General features: G+C 36.1%; 1 long non-coding RNA gene across 1 annotated transcript in view; it reads right to left on the reverse strand.

The window, feature by feature from the left end:
• Positions 1-2628: 2628 nt before the first annotated feature.
• Positions 2629-23080, reverse strand: part of LOC148190008 (uncharacterized) — a 114729-nt gene continuing 94277 nt past the window's right edge. Inside the window, exons 4-5 of the long non-coding RNA XR_015776148.1 lie at positions 16649-16871; positions 2629-3290 (exon numbers count right to left, since the gene is read on the reverse strand). This is a non-coding gene — a long non-coding RNA (uncharacterized LOC148190008). The remainder of the gene's footprint in view (positions 3291-16648; positions 16872-23080) is intronic.

The following is a 23080-nucleotide window of genomic DNA, read 5'->3' on the forward strand; positions in this document are numbered from 1 at the left end:
AAACACCTGAAAACAGTCTAAAGTAGCGTACTGATAGACGCCATAGCATAGAATGTTGCAAAAATGGCCAAAAACACCATAATAAAGCATGTTGAAAAAATGACCGAAGAGGCAAGGCTATAGTATGGCAAAAATGTCAAAATAGGACATGTCCCAAAAACAGCTGAAAACACCTCAAAACAACCTAAAGTAGCGTGCTGACAGATGCCATAGCATAGAATGTTGCAAAAATGGCCAGAAACACCATAATAATGCATGTTGAAAAAATGACCAAAAAGGCAAGGCTATAGTATGGCAAAAAGGTCAAAATAGGACATGTTCTAAAAATAGCTAAAAACACCTGAAAACAGTCTAAAGTAAGCGTTGATAGACGCCATAGCATAGAATGTTGCAAAATGGCAAAAACAACATAATAAAGCATGATGAAAAAATGACCGAAGAGGCAAGGCTATAGTATGGCAAAAATGTCAAAATAGGACATGTCCCAAAAACAGCTGAAAACACCTCAAAACAACCTAAAGTAGCGTGCTGACACACGCCATAGCATAGAATGTTGCAAAAATGGCCAGAAACACCATAATAATGCATGTTGAAAAAATGACCAAAAAGGCAAGGCTATAGTATGGCAAAAATGTCAAAATAGGACATGTTCTAAAAATAGCTAAAAACACCTGAAAACAGTCTAAAGTAGCGTACTGATAGACGCCATAGCATAGAATGTTGCAAAAATGGCCAAAAACACCATAATAAAGCATGTTGAAAAAATGACCGAAAAGGCAAGGCTATAGTATGGCAAAAATGTCAAAATAGGACATGTCCCAAAAACAGCTGAAAATACCTCAAAACAACCTAAAGTAGCTTGCTGACACACGCCATAGCATAGAAAGTTGCAAAAATGGCCAAAACAACATAATAATGCATGATGAAAAAATGACCGAGAAGGCAAGGCTATAGTATGGCAAAAATGTCAAAATAGGACATGTCCCAAAAACAGCTGAAAACACCTCAAAACAACCTAAAGTAGCGTGCCGACACACCATGGGTAAGAATGTTGCAAAACGGCCAAAAACACCATAATAAAGCATGTTGAAAAATGACCGAAAAGGCAAGGCTATAGTATGGCAAAAATGTCAAAAAAGGACTTGTCCCAAAAACAGCTGAAAACACCTCAAAACAACCTAAAGTAGCGTGCTGACACACGCCATAGCATAAAATGTTGCAAAAATGGCCAGAAACACCATAATAATGCATGTTGAAAAAATGACCAAAAAGGCAAGGCTATAGTATGGCAAAAATGTCAAAATAGGACATGTCCCAAAAACAGCTGAAAACACCTCAAAACAACCTAAAGTAGCGTGCCGACACACGCCATAGCATAGAAAGTTGCAAAAATGGCCAAAACAACATAATAATGCATGATGAAAAAATGACCGAGAAGGCAAGGCTATAGTATGGCAAAAATGTCAAAATAGGACATGTCCCAAAAACAGCTGAAAACACCTCAAAACAACCTAAAGTAGCGTGCCGACACACACCATGGGTAAGAATGTTGCAAAAACGGCCAAAAACACCATAATAAAGCATGTTGAAAAAATGACCGAAAAGGCAAGGCTATAGTATGGCAAAAATGTCAAAAAAGGACTTGTCCCAAAAACAGCTGAAAACACCTCAAAACAACATAAAGTAGCGTGCTGACACATGCCATAGCATAGAATGTTGCAAAAATGGCCAGAAACACCATAATAATGCATGTTGAAAAAATGACCAAAAAGGCAAGGCTATAGTATGGCAAAAAGGTCAAAATAGGACATGTTCTAAAAATAGCTAAAAACACCTGAAAACAGTCTAAAGTAGCGTACTGATAGACGCCATAGCATAGAATGTTGCAAAAATGGCCAAAAACACCATAATAAAGCATGTTGAAAAAAATGACCGAAGAGGCAAGGCTATAGTATGGCAAAAATGTCAAAACAGGACATGTCCCAAAAACAGCTGAAAATACCTCAAAACAACCTAAAGTAGCTTGCTGACACACGCCATAGCATAGAAAGTTGCAAAAATGGCTAAAACAACAGAATAATGCATGATGAAAAAATGGCCGAGAAGGCAAGGCTATAGTATGGCAAAAATGTCAAAATAGGACATGTCCCAAAAACAGCTGAAAACACCTCAAAACAACCTAAAGTAGCGTGCTGACAGATGCCACAGCATAGAAAGTTGCAAAAATGGACAAAAACACCATAATAACGCATGATGAAAAAATGACCGAAAAGGCAAGGCTATAGGGTGTCAAAAAATTTCAAAATTTAACATGTCAAAAAAAGGGCTCAATACATCATAGAATATGATGTTGAGTCATGTCATAGTATAGAAAGTTGAAAAAAATTACAAAAACATCATAATGAAGCATGTCACAGAAAACGATCGAAAAACAACATTGTAGAATTATAATTTTATTTATATAGCATTTTTAAAAACAAAGTTTACATTGTGCTTCAACAGAGAGAACAAACAGAAGCAAAAAGGATGTCTCTAAAGGAAATCATAACAATATGAGCCAACAATAATACCAAATAAGGCCAGACAAAAGTCATGTTAATTCACATCAGTTTTATTCATTCAGCCCAATATTCCAAAACAATTTTTTCTCAGAAGACTTTACAGCATACTACATCCCTCTGTCCTTAGACCCTCACATCGTCTAAGTAAAAACTTCCCAAAAAAACCCTGTAACGAATGAAAAAAATTGTAAAAAACCTCAGGAAGAGCGACTGATGAGGGATCCCTCTTCCAGGACGGACATATGTGCAACAGATGTCATAAATAACAATTAAATTACAATAATGACAAAAGGAAAAGAGAAAGAGAGAGGGGGAATCAGAGGGGGCAAGATTCAACAGCAACAATGTTAACAATAGCATGTTATATAACAATAGTGATAGGTGTAAAATTACTTAAATGCACTCTATGATAGCATGTGATGCTACATGCAGATATTGTAGGTGTTGATAAGAGTCCCATGCCTATATTCATAGTGGAGGCACGACTCATAATAATGGCAGTAGAAGGTCCCATCAAGTAGGATCATGGCATCAAACAAAGCCCATGACACAGGCGCAGCTTCAGACAGGACCACAGCAATGGCAAAACCAAGACCATGATCAAGGAGAGACGGAGGTACAGTATCCATGCAGCCACAGCAGGAGCACAACCAGAGCCAGGGTCACAGCACCAGCACAGCTATCACCACCATCAGGCACAACAAAGATTGAAGTCAGGATCCAGAAAAACTAAAAAAAAAAAAAAAGGGAGCACAAAAGCTCCGGACAGGCAACCGAGTTAATGTAATGCAGTAAATAGACATGAGTGTTTGCAGAAGAAGGGAGCAAGAGAAGAAAAAAAGACCTTATCAAGGAGGAAGGGCTTCAGTCTACCCTAAAAAACTGGAGGCAGTGTCTGCCGCCCTGACCAAAACTGGAAAATGGTTCGATAAAAGAGACAACAATGCCATAATGCAGCATGTCGAAAAAAGGACCAAATATGCCCTATTACAATATGGCAGAAAATGTCAACATATGATATGTCCCAAAAACAACTGAAAACTGCATAAAATAGCATGTAGACACACGCCAAAGCATAGAATGATGCAAAAACAGCCAAAAACACCATAATAATGCATGTTGAAAAATGACCAAAAAGGCAAGGCTATAGTATGGCAAAAAAAGTTCAAAATATGACATGTTCTAAAAATAGCTAAAAACACCTGAAAACAGTCTAAAGTAGCGTGCTGAATGATGCCATATCATAGAACGTTGCAAAAATGGCCAAAAACAACATAATAATGCATGATGAAAAAATGACCGAAAAGGCAAGGCTATAGTATGGCAAAAATGTCAAAATAGGACATGAACCAAAAACAGCAGAAAACACCTCAAAACAACCTAAAGTAGCGTGCTGACACACACCATGGGTAAGAATGTTGCAAAAACGGCCAAAAACACCATAATAATACATGTTGAAAAAATGACCGAAAAGGCAAGGCAATAGTATGGCAAAAAAGGTCAAAATAGGACATGTTCTAAAAACAGCTAAAAACACCTGAAAACAGTCTAAAGTAGCGTGTTTACACATGCCATAGCATAGAAAGTTACAAAAATGGCCAAAAACACCATAATAAAGCATGTTGAAAAAATGACCAAAAAGGCAAGGCTATAGTATGGCAAAAAAGGTCAAAAAAGGACTTGTCCCAAAAACAGCTGAAAACACCTCAAAACAGTCTAAAGTAGCGTGCTGACAGACGCCATAGCATAGCATGTTGCAAAAATGGCCGAAAACACCATAATAATGCATGTTGAAAAAATGACTGAAAAGGCAAGGCTATAGTATGGCAAAAATGTCAAAATAGGACATGTCCCAAAAACAGCTGAAAACACCTCAAAACAACCTAAAGTAGCATGCCGACACACACCATGGGTAAGAATGTTGCAAAAACGGCCAAAAACACCATAATAATGCATGATGAAAAAATGACCAAAAAGGCAAGGCTATAGTATGGCAAAAAAGGTCAAAATAGGACATGTTCTAAAAATAGCTAAAAACACCTGAAAACAGTCTAAAGTAGCGTGCTGACAGATGCCATAGCATAGAATGTTGCAAAAATGGCCAAAAACACCATAATAATGCATGTTGAAAAAATGACTGAAGAGGCAAGGCTATAGTATGGCAAAAAAGGTCAAAATATGACATGTCCCAAAACAGCTGAAAACACCTCAAAACAACCTAAAGTAGAGTGCTGACACATGCCATAACATGGCATGTTGCAAAAATGGCCAAAAACACCATAATAATGCATGATGAAAAAATGACCAAAAAGGCAAGGCTATAGTATGGCAAAAAAGGATGAAATAGGACATGTTCTAAAAACAGCTGAAAACACCTCAAAACAACCTAAAGTAGCGTGCTGACACACGCCATAGCATAGAAAGTTGCAAAAATGGTCAAAAACAACATAATAATGCATGATGAAAAAATGACCGAGAAGGCAAGGCTATAGTATGGCAAAAATGTCAAAATAGGACATGTCCCAAAAACAGCTGAAAGCACCCCAAAACAACCTAAAGTAGCGTGCCGACACACACCATGGGTAAGAATGTTGCAAAAATGGCCAAAAACACCATAATAATGCATGTTGAAAAAATGACCGAAAAGGCAAGGCTATAGTATGGCAAAAATGTCAAAACAGGACATGTCCCAAAAACAGCTAAAAACACCTGAAAACAGTCTAAAGTAGTGTGCTGACAGACGCCATAGCATAGAAAGTTGCAAAAATGGCCGAAAACAACATAATAATGCATGATGAAAAAATGACCAAGAAGGCAAGGCTATAGTATGGCAAAAATGTCAAAAAAGGACTTGTCCCAAAAACAGCTGAAAACACCTCAAAACAACCTAAAGTAGCGTGCCGACACACACCGTAGCATAGAATGTTGCAAAAACGGCCAAAAACACCATAATAATGCATGATGAAAAAATGACCAAAAAGGCAAGGCTATAGTATGGCAAAAAAGGTCAAAATAGGACATGTTCTAAAAACAGCTGAAAACACCTCAAAACAGTCTAAAGTAGCGTGCTGACAGACGCCATAGCATAGAATGTTGCAAAAATGGCCAAAAACACCATAATAATGCATGTTGAAAATAATCACCGAAAAGGCAAGGCTATAGTATGGTAAAAAAGGTTGAAATAGGACATGGCCCAAAAACAGCTGAAAACACCTCAAAACAACCTAAAGTAGCGTGCTGACACACGCCATAGCATAGAATGTTGCAAAAATGGCCAAAAACACCATAATAAAGCATTTTGAAAAAATGACCGAAGAGGCAAGGCTATAGTATGGCAAAAATGTCAAAATAGGACATGTTCCAAAAACAGCTGAAAACACCTCAAAACAACCTAAAGTAGCGTGCTGACAAACACCATAGCATAGAATGTTGCAAAAATAGCCAAAAACAACATAATAATGCATGTTGAAAAAATGACTGAAAAGGCAAGGCTATAGTATGGCAAAAAAGGTCAAAAAAGGACATGTTCTAAAAACAGCTGAAAACACCTCAAAACAACCTAAGGTAGAGTGCTGACACACGCCATAACATAGAATGTTGCAGAAATGGCCAAAAACACCATAATAATGCATGTTGAAAAAATGACTGAAAAGGCAAGGCTATAGTATGGTAAAAATGTCAAAATAGGACATGTCCCAAAAACAGCTGAAAACACCTCAAAACAACCTAAAGTAGCATGCCGACACACACCATGGGTAAGAATGTTGCAAAAATGGCCAAAAACAACATAATAATGCATGTTGAAAAAATGACCGAAAAGGCAAGGCTATAGTATGGCAAAAAAGGTTGAAATAGGACATGTTGTAAAAACATCTGAAAACACTTCAAAACAACCTAAAGTAGCGTGCTGACACACACCATAGCACAGCATGTTGCAAAAATGGCCAAAAACAACATAATAATGCATGTTGAAAAAAATGACCGAAAAGGCAAGGCTATAGTATGGCAAAAAAGGTCAAAATAGGACATGGCTCAAAAACAGCTGAAAACACCTCAAAACAACCTAAAGTAGCATACTGACAGACGCCATAGCATAGAATGTTGCAAAAATGGCCAAAAACACCATAATAACGCATGTTGAAAAAATGACCGAAAAGGCAAGGCTATAGTATGGCAAAAATGTCAAAAAAGGACTTGTCCCAAAAACAGCTGAAAACACCTCAAAACAGTCTAAAGTAGCGTGCTGACAGACGCCATAGCATAGCATGTTGCAAAAATGGCCAAAAACACCATAATAATGCACGTTGAAAAAAATCACCGAAAAGGCAAGGCTATAGTATGGCAAAAAAGGTCGAAATAGGACATGTTCTAAAAACATTGAAAACACCTCAAAACAACCTAAAGTAGCATACTGACAGACGCCATAGCATAGAATGTTGCAAAAATGGACAAAAACACCATAATAAAGCATGTTGAAAAAATGACCGAAGAGGCAAGGCTATAGTATGGCAAAAATGTCAAAATAGGACATGTCCCAAAAACAGCTGAAAACACCTCAAAACAACCTAAAGTAGCGTGCTGACACACGCCATAGCATAGAATGTTGCAAAAATAGCCAAAAACAACATAATAATGCATGTTGAAAAAATGACTGAAAAGGCAAGGCTATAGTATGGCAAAAAAGGTCAAAAAAGGACATGGTTCAAAAACAGCTGAAAACACCTCAAAACAACCTAAAGTAGCGTGCTGACACACGCCATAGCATAGAATGTTGCAAAAATGGCCAAAAACACCATAATAATGCACGTTGAAAAAATGACCGAAAAGGCAAGGCTATAGTATGGCAAAAATGTCAAAAAAGGACTTGTCCCAAAAACAGCTGAAAACACCTCAAAACAGTCTAAAGTAGCGTGCTGACAGACGCCATAGCATAGCATGTTGCAAAAATGGCCAAAAACACCATAATAATGCACGTTGAAAAAAATCACCGAAAAGGCAAGGCTATAGTATGGCAAAAAAGGTCGAAATAGGACATGTTCTAAAAACATTGAAAACACCTCAAAACAACCTAAAGTAGAGTGCTGACACACGCCATAACATAGAATGTTGCAGAAATGGCCAAAAACACCATAATAATGCATGTTGAAAAAATGACTGAAAAGGCAAGGCTATAGTATGGCAAAAAAGATTGAAATAGGACATGTTGTAAAAACAGCTGAAAACACCTCAAAACAACCTAAAGTAGCGTGCTGACACACGCCATAGCATAGAAAGTTGCAAAAATGGCCGAAAACAACATAATAATGCATGATGAAAAAATGACCAAGAAGGCAAGGCTATAGTATGGCAAAAAAGGTTGAAATAGGACATGTTCTAAAAACAGCTGAAAACACCTCAAAACAACCTAAAGTAGCGTGCCGACACATGCCATACCATAGAATGTTGCAAAAATAGCCAAAAACAACATAATAATGCATGTTGAAAAAATGACCGAAGAGGCAAGGCTATAGTATGGCAAAAAAGGTCAAAATAGAACATCTTGTAAAAACATCTGAAAACACTTCAAAACAACCTAAAGTAGCGTGCTGATAGACGCCATAGCATAGAATGTTGCAAAAATAGCCAAAAACAACATAATAATGCATGATGAAAAAATGACCAAAAAGGCAAGGCTATAGTATGGCAAAAAAGGTCAAAAAAGGACATGGTTCAAAAACAGCTGAAAACACCTCAAAACAACCTAAAGTAGCGTGCTGAGACACGCCAAAGCATAGAATGTTGCAAAAATGGCCAAAAACACCATAATAATGCATGTTGAAAAAATGACCGAAAAGGCAAGGCTATAGTATGGCAAAAAAGGTTGAAATAGGACATGGCTCAAAAACAACTGAAAACACCTCAAAACAACCTAAAGTAGCGTGCTGACAAACACCATAGCATAGAATGTTGCAAAAATGCCCAAAAACACCATAATAATGCATGTTGAAAAAATGACCGAAAAGGCAAGGCTATAGTATGGCAAAAAAGGTTGAAATAGGACATGTTGTAAAAACAGCTAAAAACACCTCAAAACAACCTAAAGTAGCGCGCTGACAGACGCCATAGCATAGAATGTTGCAAAAATAGCCAAAAACAACATAATAATGCATGTTGAAAGAATGACCGAAGAGGCAAGGCTATAGTATGGCAAAAAAGGTCAAAATAGGACATGTTGTAAAAACATCTGAAAACACTTCAAAACAACCTAAAGTAGCGTGCTGACACACGCCATAGCACAGCATGTTGCAAAAATGGCCAAAAACACCATAATAATGCATGTTGAAAAAAATTACCGAAAAGGCAAGGCTATAGTATGGCAAAAAAGGTCAAAATAGGACATGGCTCAAAAACAGCTGAAAACACCTCAAAACAACCTAAAGTAGCGTACTGACAGACGCCATAGCATAGAATGTTGCAAAAATGGCCAAAAACACCATAATAATGCATGTTGAAAAAATGACCGAAGAGGCAAGGCTATAGTATGGCAAAAATGTCAAAATAGGACATGTCCCAAAAACAGCTGAAAACACCTCAAAACAACCTAAAGTAGCGTGCCGACACACACCATAGGTAAGAATGTTGCAAAAATGGCCAAAAACACCATAATAACGCATGTTGAAAAAATGACCGAAAAGGCAAGGCTATAGTATGGCAAAAATGTCAAAAAAGGACTTGTCCCAAAAACAGCTGAAAACACCTCAAAACAGTCTAAAGTAGCGTGCTGACACACGCCATAGCATAGAATGTTGCAAAAATGGCCAAAAACACCATAATAATGCATGTTGAAAAAAATCACCGAAAAGGCAAGGCTATAGTATGGCAAAAAAGGTCGAAATAGGACATGTTCTAAAAACATTGAAAACACCTCAAAACAACCTAAAGTAGCGTACTGACAGACGCCATAGCATAGAATGTTGCAAAAATGGCCAAAAACAACATAATAATGCATGTTGAAAAAATGACTGAAAAGGCAAGGCTATAGTATGGCAAAAAAGGTCAAAAAAGGACATGGTTCAAAAACAGCTGAAAACGCCTCAAAACAACCTAAGGTAGAGTGCTGACACACGCCATAACATAGAATGTTGCAAAAATGGCCGAAAACACCATAATAATGCATGTTGAAAAAATGACTGAAAAGGCAAGGCTATAGTATGGCAAAAATGTCAAAATAGGACATGTCCCAAAAACAGCTGAAAACACCTCAAAACAACCTAAAGTAGCATGCCGACACACACCATGGGTAAGAATGTTGCAAAAATGGCCAAAAACAACATAATAATGCACGTTGAAAAAATGACCGAAAAGGCAAGGCTATAGTATGGCAAAAAAGGTCAAAATAGGACATGTTCTAAAAATAGCTAAGAACACCTGAAAACAGTCTAAAGTAGCGTGCTGACAGATGCCATAGCATAGAATGTTGCAAAAATGGCCAAAAACAACATAATAATGCATGATGAAAAAATGACCAAGAAGGCAAGGCTATAGTATGGCAAAAAAGGTCAAAATAGGACATGGCTCAAAAACAGCTGAAAACACCTCAAAACAACCTAAAGTAGCGTACTGACAGACGCCATAGCATAGAATGTTGCAAAAATGGCCAAAAACACCATAATAATGCATGTTGAAAAAATGACTGAAGAGGCAAGGCTATAGTATGGCAAAAATGTCAAAATAGGACATGTCCCAAAAACAGCTGAAAACACCTCAAAACAACCTAAAGTAGCGTGCTGACACACGCCATAGCATAGAATGTTGCAAAAATAGCCAAAAACAACATAATAATGCATGTTGAAAAAATGACTGAAAAGGCAAGGCTATAGTATGGCAAAAAAGGTCAAAAAAGGACATGTTCTAAAAACAGCTGAAAACACCTCAAAACAACCTAAGGTAGAGTGCTGACAGACGCCATAGCATAGCATGTTGCAAAAATGGCCAAAAACACCATAATAATGCACGTTGAAAAAATGACCGAAAAGGCAAGGCTATAGTATGGCAAAAATGTCAAAAAAGGACTTGTCCCAAAAACAGCTGAAAACACCTCAAAACAGTCTAAAGTAGCGTGCTGACAGACGCCATAGCATAGCATGTTGCAAAAATGGCCAAAAACACCATAATAATGCACGTTGAAAAAAATCACCGAAAAGGCAAGGCTATAGTATGGCAAAAAGGTCAAAATAGGACATGTCCCAAAAACAGCTGAAAACACCTCAAAACAACCTAAAGTAGCATGCTGACACACGCCATAGCATAGAATGTTGCAAAAATAGCCAAAAACAACATAATAATGCATGTTGAAAAAATGACTGAAAAGGCAAGGCTATAGTATGGCAAAAAAGGTTGAAATAGGACATGTTGTAAAAACAGCTGAAAACACCTCAAAACAACCTAAAGTAGCGTGCTGACACACGCCATAGCATAGAAAGTTGCAAAAATGGCCGAAAACAACATAATAATGCATGATGAAAAAATGACCAAGAAGGCAAGGCTATAGTATGGCAAAAAAGGTTGAAATAGGACATGGCCCAAAAACAGCTGAAAACACCTCAAAACAACCTAAAGTAGCATATCGACACACACCATGGGTAAGAATGTTGCAAAAATGGCCAAAAACAACATAATAATGCACGTTGAAAAAATGACCGAAAAGGCAAGGCTATAGTATGGCAAAAATGTCAAAATAGGACATGTTCCAAAAACAGGTGTAAACACCTCAAAACAACCTAAAGTAGCGTGCTGAGACACGCCAAAGCATAGAATGTTGCAAAAATGGCCAAAAACACCATAATAATGCATGTTGAAAAAATGACCGAAAAGGCAAGGCTATAGTATGGCAAAAAAGGTTGAAATAGGACATGTTGTAAAAACAGCTGAAAACACCTCAAAACAACCTAAAGTAGCGCGCTGACAGACGCCATAGCATAGAATGTTGCAAAAATAGCCAAAAACAACATAATAATGCATGTTGAAAAAATGACCGAAGAGGCAAGGCTATAGTATGGCAAAAAAGGTCAAAATAGGACATGTTGTAAAAACATCTGAAAACACTTCAAAACAACCTAAAGTAGCGTGCTGACACACGCCATAGCACAGCATGTTGCAAAAATGGCCAAAAACACCATAATAATGCATGTTGAAAAAAATGACCGAAAAGGCAAGGCTATAGTATGGCAAAAAAGGTCAAAATAGGACATGGCTCAAAAACAGCTGAAAACACCTCAAAACAACCTAAAGTAGCGTACTGACAGACGCCATAGCATAGAATGTTGCAAAAATGGCCAAAAACACCATAATAATGCATGTTGAAAAAATGACCGAAGAGGCAAGGCTATAGTATGGCAAAAATGTCAAAATAGGACATGTCCCAAAAACAGCTGAAAACACCTCAAAACAACCTAAAGTAGCGTGCACACACACCATAGGTAAGAATGTTGCAAAATGGCCAAAAACACCATAATAATGCATGTTGAAAAAATGACCGAAAAGGCAAGGCTATAGTATGGCAAAAATGTCAAAAAAGGACTTGTCCCAAAAACAGCTGAAAACACCTCAAAACAACCTAAAGTAGCGTGCTGACACACACCATAGCATAGAATGTTGCAAAAATGGCCAAAAACACCATAATAATGCATGTTGAAAAAATGACCAAAAAGGCAAGGCTATAGTATGGCAAAAAGGTCAAAATAGGACATGTTCTAAAAACATTGAAAACACCTCAAAACAACCTAAAGTAGCGTGCTGACAGACGCCATAGCATAGCATGTTGCAAAAATGGCCAAAAACACCATAATAATGCATGTTGAAAAAAAGACTGAAAAGGCAAGGCTATAGTATGGCAAAAAAGGTCAAAAAAGGACATGGTTCAAAAACAGCTGAAAACACCTCAAAACAACCTAAAGTAGCGTGCTGAGACACGCCAAAGCATAGAATGTTGCAAAAATGGCCAAAAACAACATAATAATGCATGTTGAAAAAAATGACTGAAAAGGCAAGGCTATAGTATGGCAAAAATGTCAAAACAGGACATGTCCCAAAAACAGCTGAAAATACCTCAAAACAACCTAAAGTAGCTTGCTGACAGATGCCATGGCATAGAATGTTGCAAAATGGCCAAAAACAACATAATAATGCATGATGAAAAATGACCGAAAAGGCAAGGCTATAGTATGGCAAAAAAGGTCAAAATAGGACATGTTCTAAAAATATGCTAAGAACACCTGAAAACAGTCTAAAGTAGCGTGCTGACAGATGCCATAACATAGAATGTTGCAAAAATGGCCAAAAACAACAGAATAATGCATGATGAAAAAATGACCGAGAAGGCAAGGCTATAGTATGGCAAAAAAGGTCAAAATAGGACATGGCTCAAAAACAGCTGAAAACACCTCAAAACAACCTAAAGTAGCGTGCTGACAAACACCATAGCATAGAATGTTGCAAAAATGGCCAAAAACACCATAATAATGCATGTTGAAAAAATGACCGAAAAGGCAAGGCTATAGTATGGCAAAAAAGGATGAAATAGGACATGTTCTAAAAACAGCTGAAAACACCTCAAAACAACCTAAAGTAGCGTGCCGACACACACCATGGGTAAGAATGTTGCAAAAATGGCCAAAAACAACATAATAATGCATGTTGAAAAAATGACCGAAAAGGCAAGGCTATAGTATGGCAAAAATGTCAAAATAGGACATGTTCCAAAAACAGCTGAAAACACCTCAAAACAACCTAAAGTAGCGTGCTGACACATGCCATAGCATAGAATGTTGCAAAAATGGCCAAAAACACCATAATAATGCATGTTGAAAAAATGACCGAAAAGGCAAGGCTATAGTATGGCAAAAATGTCAAAATAGGACATGTTCCAAAAACAGCTGTAAACACCTCAAAACAACCTAAAGTAGCGTGCTGAGACACGCCAAAGCATAGAAAGTTGCAAAAATGGCTGAAAACAACATAATAATGCATGATGAAAAAATGACCAAGAAGGCAAGGCTATAGTATGGCAAAAAAGGTCAAAATAGGACATGGCCCAAAAACAGCTGAAAACACCTCAAAACAACCTAAAGTAGCGTGCTGACACATGCCATAGCATAGAATGTTGCAAAAATAGCCAAAAACAACATAATAATGCATGTTGAAAAAATGACCGAAAAGGCAAGGCTATAGTATGGCAAAAAAGGTTGAAATAGGACATGTTGTAAAAACAGCTGAAAACACCTCAAAACAACCTAAAGTAGCGTGCTGACACATGCCATAGCATAGAATGTTGCAAAAATGGCCAAAAACACCATAATAATGCATGTTGAAAAAATGACCAAAAAGGCAAGGCTATAGTATGGCAAAAAAGGTCAAAATAGGACATGGCTCAAAAACAACTGAAAACACCTCAAAACAACCTAAAGTAGCATGCTGACAAACACCATAGCATAGAATGTTGCAAAAATGCCCAAAAACAACATAATAATGCCTGTTGAAAAAATGATCGAAAAGGCAAGGCTATAGTATGGCAAAAAATGTCAAAATAGGACATGTTCTAAAAATAGCTAAAAACACCTCAAAACAACCTAAAGTAGCGTGCTGACAGACGCCATAGCATAGAATGTTGCAAAAATAGCCAAAAACAACATAATAATGCATGTTGAAAAAATGACCGAAGAGGCAAGGCTATAGTATGGCAAAAAAGGTCAAAATAGGACATGTTGTAAAAACATCTGAAAACACTTCAAAACAACCTAAAGTAGCGTGCTGATAGACGCCATAGCATAGAATGTTGCAAAAATAGCCAAAAACAACATAATAATGCATGATGAACAAATGACCAAAAAGGCAAGGCTATAGTATGGCAAAAATGTCAAAATAGGACATGTCCCAAAAACAGCTGAAAACACCTGAAAACAACCTAAAGTAGCGTACTGATAGACGCCATAGCATAGAATGTTGCAAAAATAGCCAAAAACAACATAATAATGCATGTTGAAAAAATGACCGAAAAGGCAAGGCTATAGTATGGCAAAAAAGGTCAAAATAGGACATGTTCTAAAAATAGCTAAGAACACCTGAAAACAGTCGAAAGTAGCGTGCTGACAGACGCCATAGCATAGAGTGTTGCAAAAATGGCCAAAAACAACATAATAATGCATGTTGAAAAAATGACCGAAAAGGCAAGGCTATAGTATGGCAAAAATGTCAAAATAGGACATGTTCCAAAAACAGATGTAAACACCTCAAAACAACCTAAAGTAGCGTGCTGAGACACGCCAAAGCATAGAATGTTGCAAAAATGGCCAAAAACACCATAATAATGCATGTTGAAAAAATGACCAAAAAGGCAAGGCTATAGTATGGCAAAAAAGGTCAAAATAGGACATGTTGTAAAAACATCTGAAAACACTTCAAAACAACCTAAAGTAGCGTACTGACAGACGCCATAGCATAGAATGTTGCAAAAATGGCCAAAAGCACCATAATAAAGCATGTTAAAAAAATGACCGAAAAGGCAAGGCTATAGTATGGCAAAAAAGGTCAAAAAAGGGCATGTCCCAAAAACAGCTGAAAACACCTCAAAACATGTTAAAATAGTGTGCCAAGACACACCATGGCTACGAATGTTGCAAAAAAGGCCAAAAATACCATAATAATGCATGTTGAAAAAATGATCGGAAAGGCAAGGTATGGCTAAAAACGTCAAAATATGATATGTCCCAAAAACAGCTGAAAACACCTAAAAATAGCCTAAAACAGTGTATTGAGACACGCTATAGCATAGAATGTTAGCTGAAAACCACATAAAATAGCTAACAATAGAATGCAGAGACAGGCCATAGCTTAGATTGTTGCAAAAACGACCAAAAACACCCTAATATGGCATGTCGAAAATAAGACCCAAAATGCAATATTACAGTATTGCGAAAAATGTTAGAATATGACAAGTCCAAAAATAGCTGAAAAAAGCTGAAAACAGCATAAAATAGAATGTCAAGACAGTCCATAGAATAGAATGTTGCAAAAGCGGCCAAAAACACCCTAATTTCGCATCTGAAAAAAAAACGACCTAAAATGCAATACTATAGTATGGCAACAAATGTCAATGTGTCTCAAAAGCAGCTGAAAACCCCATAAAGTAGTTTAAAATAGTGTTTAGAGGCATGCAATCGTATAGCATCTTGTAAAAACGGCCAAAAACATCCTAAGGACTCAAAACAACTTAGAATAGCATGTTGAGTCATGTCATAGCATAGAAAGTTGACAAGAATGTCAAAAACACCATAAAAAAAGACAAAAAACAACATATTTAAGCATGTCGAGACATGTCATAATATATTAAGTTGAGAAAAACAGCCAAAAACGGTCATACTATAGCATGCAGAAAAATGCCTGTAAAAGACATAGTATAGTATGGCGAAAAATGTCAAATGTTGAAAAAACGGCTGAAAACAAGACATTATAGCAGGTGACATGTCATACTTGTTTGAAAAAACAGTCAAAAACAGCATACAGCATGTCGAAAAAAAGGCTTAAAACGACTTGTCAAAATTGTCAAATTGTGACATGTCGAATAAATGGCTGGAAATGTCATATTATAGCTTGTCGACACCTGTCATAGTATACTATGTCCAAAATTAGGCCAAAAACATAATATAGCATGTAGAAAAAACAGCTTAAAATGACATATTATACCTTGTCTAAAAACGTCATAGTACATGTTCAAAAACAGAAAAAACATTTCTGCATGTTGTTCTCAACATTTTTTTGCATGTTGACATACAATAGTATGCCGTCCAAAATGGTCAAAAATGGCATAAAAAAAGTCATAGAACGTCGACCGAAATGTTCCAAAATGGCATAAATACATCATAGTATAGTTTGTTGTCCAAAATGACAAGAAAAAAAAGTCATAGTTTGGTAAGTCCTCCAAAATGGTCCAAAATGGCATAAAAAGGCCATTGTCAAATTTTGACATGTTGAAATGTCAAAATGGAACGTATATATCATAGTATATTGTATATTTGTTTTGGTCATGCCTAACTACCTCTCTTTGTGCTTACCTTCTCTTACAGTTTTCCTGTGTGCAAATGAGGATGTGAAGTCCTGTGTTTTGGTTTGGGTCTGCCTCAGATGGTGTCAACTGTCTTCAGGTTTGAGACTGTGACTGGAGCAGCATCCTATCGGGCTCCTCCAATCAGATGGGTACAGCAGGAGCTCGACATGTGCAGGGCCAGCCAGAATGTTGCAACGCCTTGAAATCTTCCGCCGGCCATTATTCCTCACCTTATTGTCACACAGAAGAATTTTTGTCAGACACACTTGGTACAAGGAAGCTGTTTAAATTTGGATTTTGTTTTCATTTCTTCTGATTTAATAAAAAACGTGTTTTTGACCAAAAAGATCTGGTATTATGTGGCCTCCTTTTTCACTTTATGAGCTAGATGGTAAAAATTTAGGGAAAAAAAAAGTTTCACTAATAGTACAATGTTGAAAAAATCGTTGTAAATTATATTGTAAAACAGTCATACTTAACGTGTTGAAAAACATTAGGTATAGAAAAAACCCATTTCACTATGTTGGAAAAAAAGCTTATGAATGATATGTAAAAAAAAATAAATAAACTGTAATACATTATGTCAGCATGAAAAAAATTAAAAGGAACCAAAGCGTCCAGTATGTCATCCAAAACTGCATGAAAGTCATACCATAGTATGTTTCTCAAAATAGCATAAATAGCCATAGTATAGTATGTCATTCAAAACCACATGAAAAAAAGTCATACTATAGGATGTTGTTCAAAACGGCATGAAATGAGTCATAGTATAGCATGTTGTTAAAAAAGGCATAAAAGTCATACTATAGTTTGTCATACAAAATAGCATTAAAAAATCATAGTATAGTTTGTCATTCAAAATGGTATGAAAAAATTGATAATATAGTATGTTGTTCAAAATGGCAAAAAAAAGTCATATTATTACACTATGTTGTCCAAAACAGCTTAAGAAAAAGTGATATTATTGTATGTCTTCCAGAATAGCATAAAATAATCATCCGATAGTATGTTGTTCAAAAGGGATTTAAAAAAAAAAAGTCATACTATGGAATGTTGCCCAAAAGGGCATTAAAATGTATGTAGTATGTCATCCAAAATGGCTTAAAATTGTCATAGTATAGCAGGTCGTCAAAAATAGCACAAAAATGTCATACTATGGTATGTCATCCAAAACTGCATAAAAAAGTCATAGTATAACATGTCGTTCAAAACAGCATAAAAAAGGCATATTATAGTATATTGTCCAAAATACCATCAAAAAGTCAATGTATACTATGTCAATCAAAATGTCATAAAAAAGTCGTACTATATATGTTGTTTAAAATGCCATAAAAAAATCATAGTGTAGTATGTCATCCAAAATAGCATTAAAAAATAATAATACTAGTATTTCGTCCAAATTAGCGTAACAAGCTACAGTAGAGTATGTCTTCCAGAAGGGCACAAAAATGTCATAGTATAGCATGTCATCCAAAATGGCATAACAAAGTCAAAATATTGGATGTCATCCAAAACAGCATAAAAATTTTATAGAATAGTATGTCATCCAAAATGGCATAAAAAGTCATACTATGGTATCTCTTCCAAAACAGCATAAAAATGTCATCTTAAAGGGCATGAAAAAGTCATAGTATAGAATATCCTCCAAAACAGTAAACAAAAGCCAGTATGTCATCCAAAATGGTCAAAAATGGCATAAAAACCTCATCGTAAAGTATGTCATCCAAAATGGCATAAAAAGTCATAGTACAGAACGTCATCTGAATTGTTCTAAAATGGCATCAAAACATCATAGTATAGTTTGTTGTCCAAATAACATAAAAAAGTCACAGTACGGTATGTCCTCCGAAATGGTCCAAAATGGCATAAAAATGTCATAGTAAAGTGTGTCGTCCAAAATGGCATAAAAAAAGTCATAGTATAGTGTGTCGTCCAAAATGGCATAAAAAAATCATAGTATAGTGTGTCGTCCAAAATGGCATAAAAAAGTCATAGTATAGTGTGTCCTAAAAAATGGCTTTAAAAAGTCATACTATAGTATGTCGTCCTAAAGCATAAAAATATCTTATCATCATCATATGTCCAAAACTGCATAAAAAAGTAAAATAACATAAAGATGTCATAGTCATCCAAAACAGCATAAAAAATTTCATAGTAAAGTAAGTCGTCCAAAATACGATAAAAAAGTAACTTAATTAGTCTAAAATAGCAAAAAAAGTCACAGTATAATATGTTGTCCACAACAGCATAAAAAGTCATAGGAAAGTAAGCTGTCCAAGGTAGCATAAAAAAAATTCATGGTATAGTAGTAGTAGTAGTACTAGTAGTAGTATCAATTTTATAAAAAAATTGATAAAAGTCATGGTGTAATATATTAAAAAAATGGATTAAAATACTGTGTTAAAATAAACTTTAAAAGTTAGAGTATGGTACTCTAAAAAACCTGAATGGTGTGATTAGAAGATGTCATTGTACAGTGCATCAAAAAAAGGCATGATCTAGTATATTTAAAAAAGTCATTGTATAGCGTTTCAATAAAAGGCAAAATTTAGAATGTTCTATAAAAAGTCAGAATGCTTTTTTGAATTTTTTTTTAAAATTTTAATTCAAAGTTTTATATAAAGAAAAGTATGGTATGTGAAAAACTACATGGTACAATGTGTGGAAGAAAATGATTATAAGTCAGAATTGCATGTTGACACAAGTCATAGATTGGTATATTGATTAAACTAGTACAGAATGTCAAAAAATCTATTGTATAGTCAACAAAATGCTCACTGTACGCTAAAATGATATAGATAACAAAGCATTTTCTAAACTCACCATTCAGTGACAGAGTAAAATTTACTATTTTGAGAATGTCGGAGCCCCCTCAGTAGACTGATATTGCTTAAAGTTGAGCTGTTGTTGTTTTGTTTGGGGTTTTTTTGGCAATTAGTGTGCTGCGCAGTGTACTTCTGTGGACATTTTGGTCCCAAGATTTGTAGTGGGGTAAACGCTCTTGATTTTTATACAACTCTTCGGTACAAGCAGCTGCAGACATGATACAGCAGAACAGAGAAGGAGTGACTTTGCACAGAGACTCCAAGAAAATGTTGTCTTCTCTCTTCTGCTGAGAAGTGGTGAATTAACAGCTCACAGCAAGTTAGAAAGATCTCGTCACTGACTTTCTCTAGATGTCTAGTGTCTGCAAAAAACCTTGCATATTTGCAATCTGTCCTTAGTGCCACTAGTTTGTTTTTTATATTACACACAAGCCACTGTCACACTGAATGTTAATCAAATTGTATTGAACTGCCAAATTTGATTACACTGGCATCATTCAGAGTTGGGTACAGATGTTATACAGACAGACATACAATCATAAAACACAATTCTTCTGGCCACAGTTAACGCCTGCGCAGAAGCACAAAAGCTAGGTATATGCCATGAAATGCTTTGATATGTTCAACATTAGGGTTTCCCCACACATTCACTGATTTGTGGCTTGTTTCCACAATTAAGTCATCTGCTGCCACGTAGATTTTCTAATACTATTTAAATATATATAGCGTGTTGTTAGTCATTTCACAGGAAGGCGTACTGTTGTCACAGTCGCAGAAACAGTCCATCAGAGGCAGTGAAAGTGAAACAAACTGTTAATCGTGCTTCATTTAAAACATGGCATTCGTGCATTCTTACACTCTTCCTTTTCTCTCATCCATCAATCTGCCCTGACCAGATAAACAAATCAAATTTCCACACTGCGACTTAAACTGCTGCTGAGGAATAAAAATAACTAATAAGAAAAAAAACGGGACACATGCACACTAGATCAAAAAAAGCCTAACCCTTGCTTAGTGAATGTGAATTGTAAAAAATGGTGTTGATGCAGTTCAAAATGGTTGTTTTCTGCCAAGAAACATCTCTTGAGGAGTGGAGTGTTTAATAAATATTGTTACTGTAAAACAAGACTTTTGGGTCTTGGCAGTTTAAGAGTGGCGAAAAAGGTTGTTTTCCTGTATTATCCTTGCCTGTTTCCTTTTATTTACCCCATTCTTCAATCCATTATTTGATTTCTTTAGCTGTTTTTAATTAGGACTTAACTGGATGTTTCAGTATTATAGATGTGGTGTGCTGTATACAGTAAATGTGATGGGGGGGGGGGGGTATTTATACCACAACTGAAGAAGAATTGTGAAAATTACAGATGACTTGGAGATCAAAATGTATTTGTTCGAAAAATACAAGACAGCAATGGTAAAAATGTTAAGCGTTGGTGTGATTCCATCTTTGTGAGGTCTTTGTGTGGTGCAAAAAAGGTTGTTTGACTTCATAATGAGCACCTATAATAAAACCTATTACGAGCACAGTTATATCTATGCCACCTTATTCAGCTCTGTTAGAAGTCACACACTCCCCTATCTCTCGAGAACTCTTGTAAACAATCTGTTCATCTCACTCAAGTGAGGGCTCAAGGAAAGCAAATGTACTTTTCCTGAACTGATTTTATACATACGGTTAATTTGATTGACCTTTCAGGGCTTTATGTGAAAAATGTGTTGCATTAGATCATTAGATTTTCAGGTTTGCAGGCATAGTTTGAAAGGCCTTCAAAAGACTGTGACATTGGGCAAAGCAATTTTAAAAATGTTCACAATTTAAAAAAAATTATATCAGGTATTATGGATAATTATCAATCTATAAAAGTCAAGTCATTTTTTCTTTTAAAATTTAAATGCTGACTTTTGCCTTTGGGTTAAAGATGAAGTAATCAAATGGTTAAATGTGGTTTAACAATTTGGGCTATTTGCCAGCTGAACATTTAATAAAGCTTAGGCAGATTCAAACAAGTTATAATTAAAAAACATGGCAATAAATAGACAAATAAATCTTAATTCTGGTCAGGAGCATGTCAAACTCTTTGTGCAGATGGTTTAAAACATTTTGTATGTGTTAGATGACAATATAATTAAAATCGATAGACAAAAATCTCATCCGTGGTTAGTACTTTCTGGTCAAGTTTACCTCACACCTTCACTATTTTTGAGCATACTGTATTTGAGATGGTGATGGTCTATTAGCTTGTCCATATGACAGCACCTCTGGACTCACTCATCAATGACTCACTCATCTGGCCCAATTTTTTTTTCTGCTTATATCAAAGTGTGCTAGTGTAATTTCCTCAGTCAGCACTGAGCTCCTGGGCCCCCTCACCTGGAAAAGTATAATTATATTTGGATACATCTCTGGAGAAGATAGTGAGGACAGACGCCAGGCTATATTCATTTTAATGAAAGGAACGATGCAACTCCTCCCTTACATCAGTGCCTTCTGCACCGGAGGCCACTGATCCCTCCAGTAATTTCTTTACCTCAGCTTTTTGAATATGAATAACGGTATTAATTTTAATAGCACATACTAACATATTCCAAATTAGATTAACCTTTTCGAAATGACCTCTGAATTTACAATTGACAAACTATTTTCTGTTGGTGTCCACAAAAGCGGTTGCATTCATGAATTCTTCTCCAAGTTCTTAAGAACTATAATACAGTCTACTGGCGAAGGAACATCTAACTTAATGCACGATTTTAAAAATTATTGAAAGTGAGACCAAATCCCCAAAAGGAAATCTTCCTTTCACCCCTAGAACAGTGGCACAAAGCGACAGACCTACCGTTTTCTCTCCTCTAAATGAAAATGTCAACATATATAGATATCACGGTGGCTGACTGCACCATGGCACATTAGTTCTCCTTGAAAGGCAATGTCCAATCTGCATAATGTATACTGCCTCCATCTGACTGACAGCATTTTGCTAAATAGATAAAGATTTAATTATTAATCAGGTTTCATGTGTGCTGCAGCATGTTAATAACGCTGAAGGGATAATGCAATGAGCTGGTTGCTTATTTTCTGCACTGTGATGGGACCTATTCAAACTTAGCGTGCCTCAACTCTGTATCTTGTGAAATTAAAAGTGACGTGCATAAGGGAGTCTTTCTGTGTTACATAAAGTAAACACACATTGCAAGCAAATTTCCAGTCATTAAAACAATCTTTTTATAATGTCATTTGTCTTAATGGCGTAGTTCATACCATTAAGACACCTGACCATTCTTGATTAACATTAATTAATTTACATGTTGGATTGGAAAAGACACATGTATTGTGTGTATATTTGTGTGTTATATTGAGAATCTTTTGTGCCAAAGTGGAGCATCAGAGACTATATTGCACCCGCTGATCCTTGGCCTTTCTTTCTACCACCAAACCCCTTTTGTTGAAATGAACCCTGTTCTTCAGACCTTGACCAATTCAAAACATATAGCTGTGTCTAAGCCACTGTTACATAAATGTTTCTTCTTTTATTCATCCAGGAATAACCAACTCAGTAAAAGTCATCTGTTTCAAGTCCTTTGTGCATGAATCAAATTCAAATCTTTGCTCAACTGCC

This window comes from Plectropomus leopardus, chromosome 3 (assembly GCF_026936395.1).
Source record: "Plectropomus leopardus strain MGB_pleo_1.0 chromosome 3, ASM2693639v1, whole genome shotgun sequence".
NCBI lineage: Eukaryota > Metazoa > Chordata > Actinopteri > Perciformes > Serranidae > Plectropomus > Plectropomus leopardus.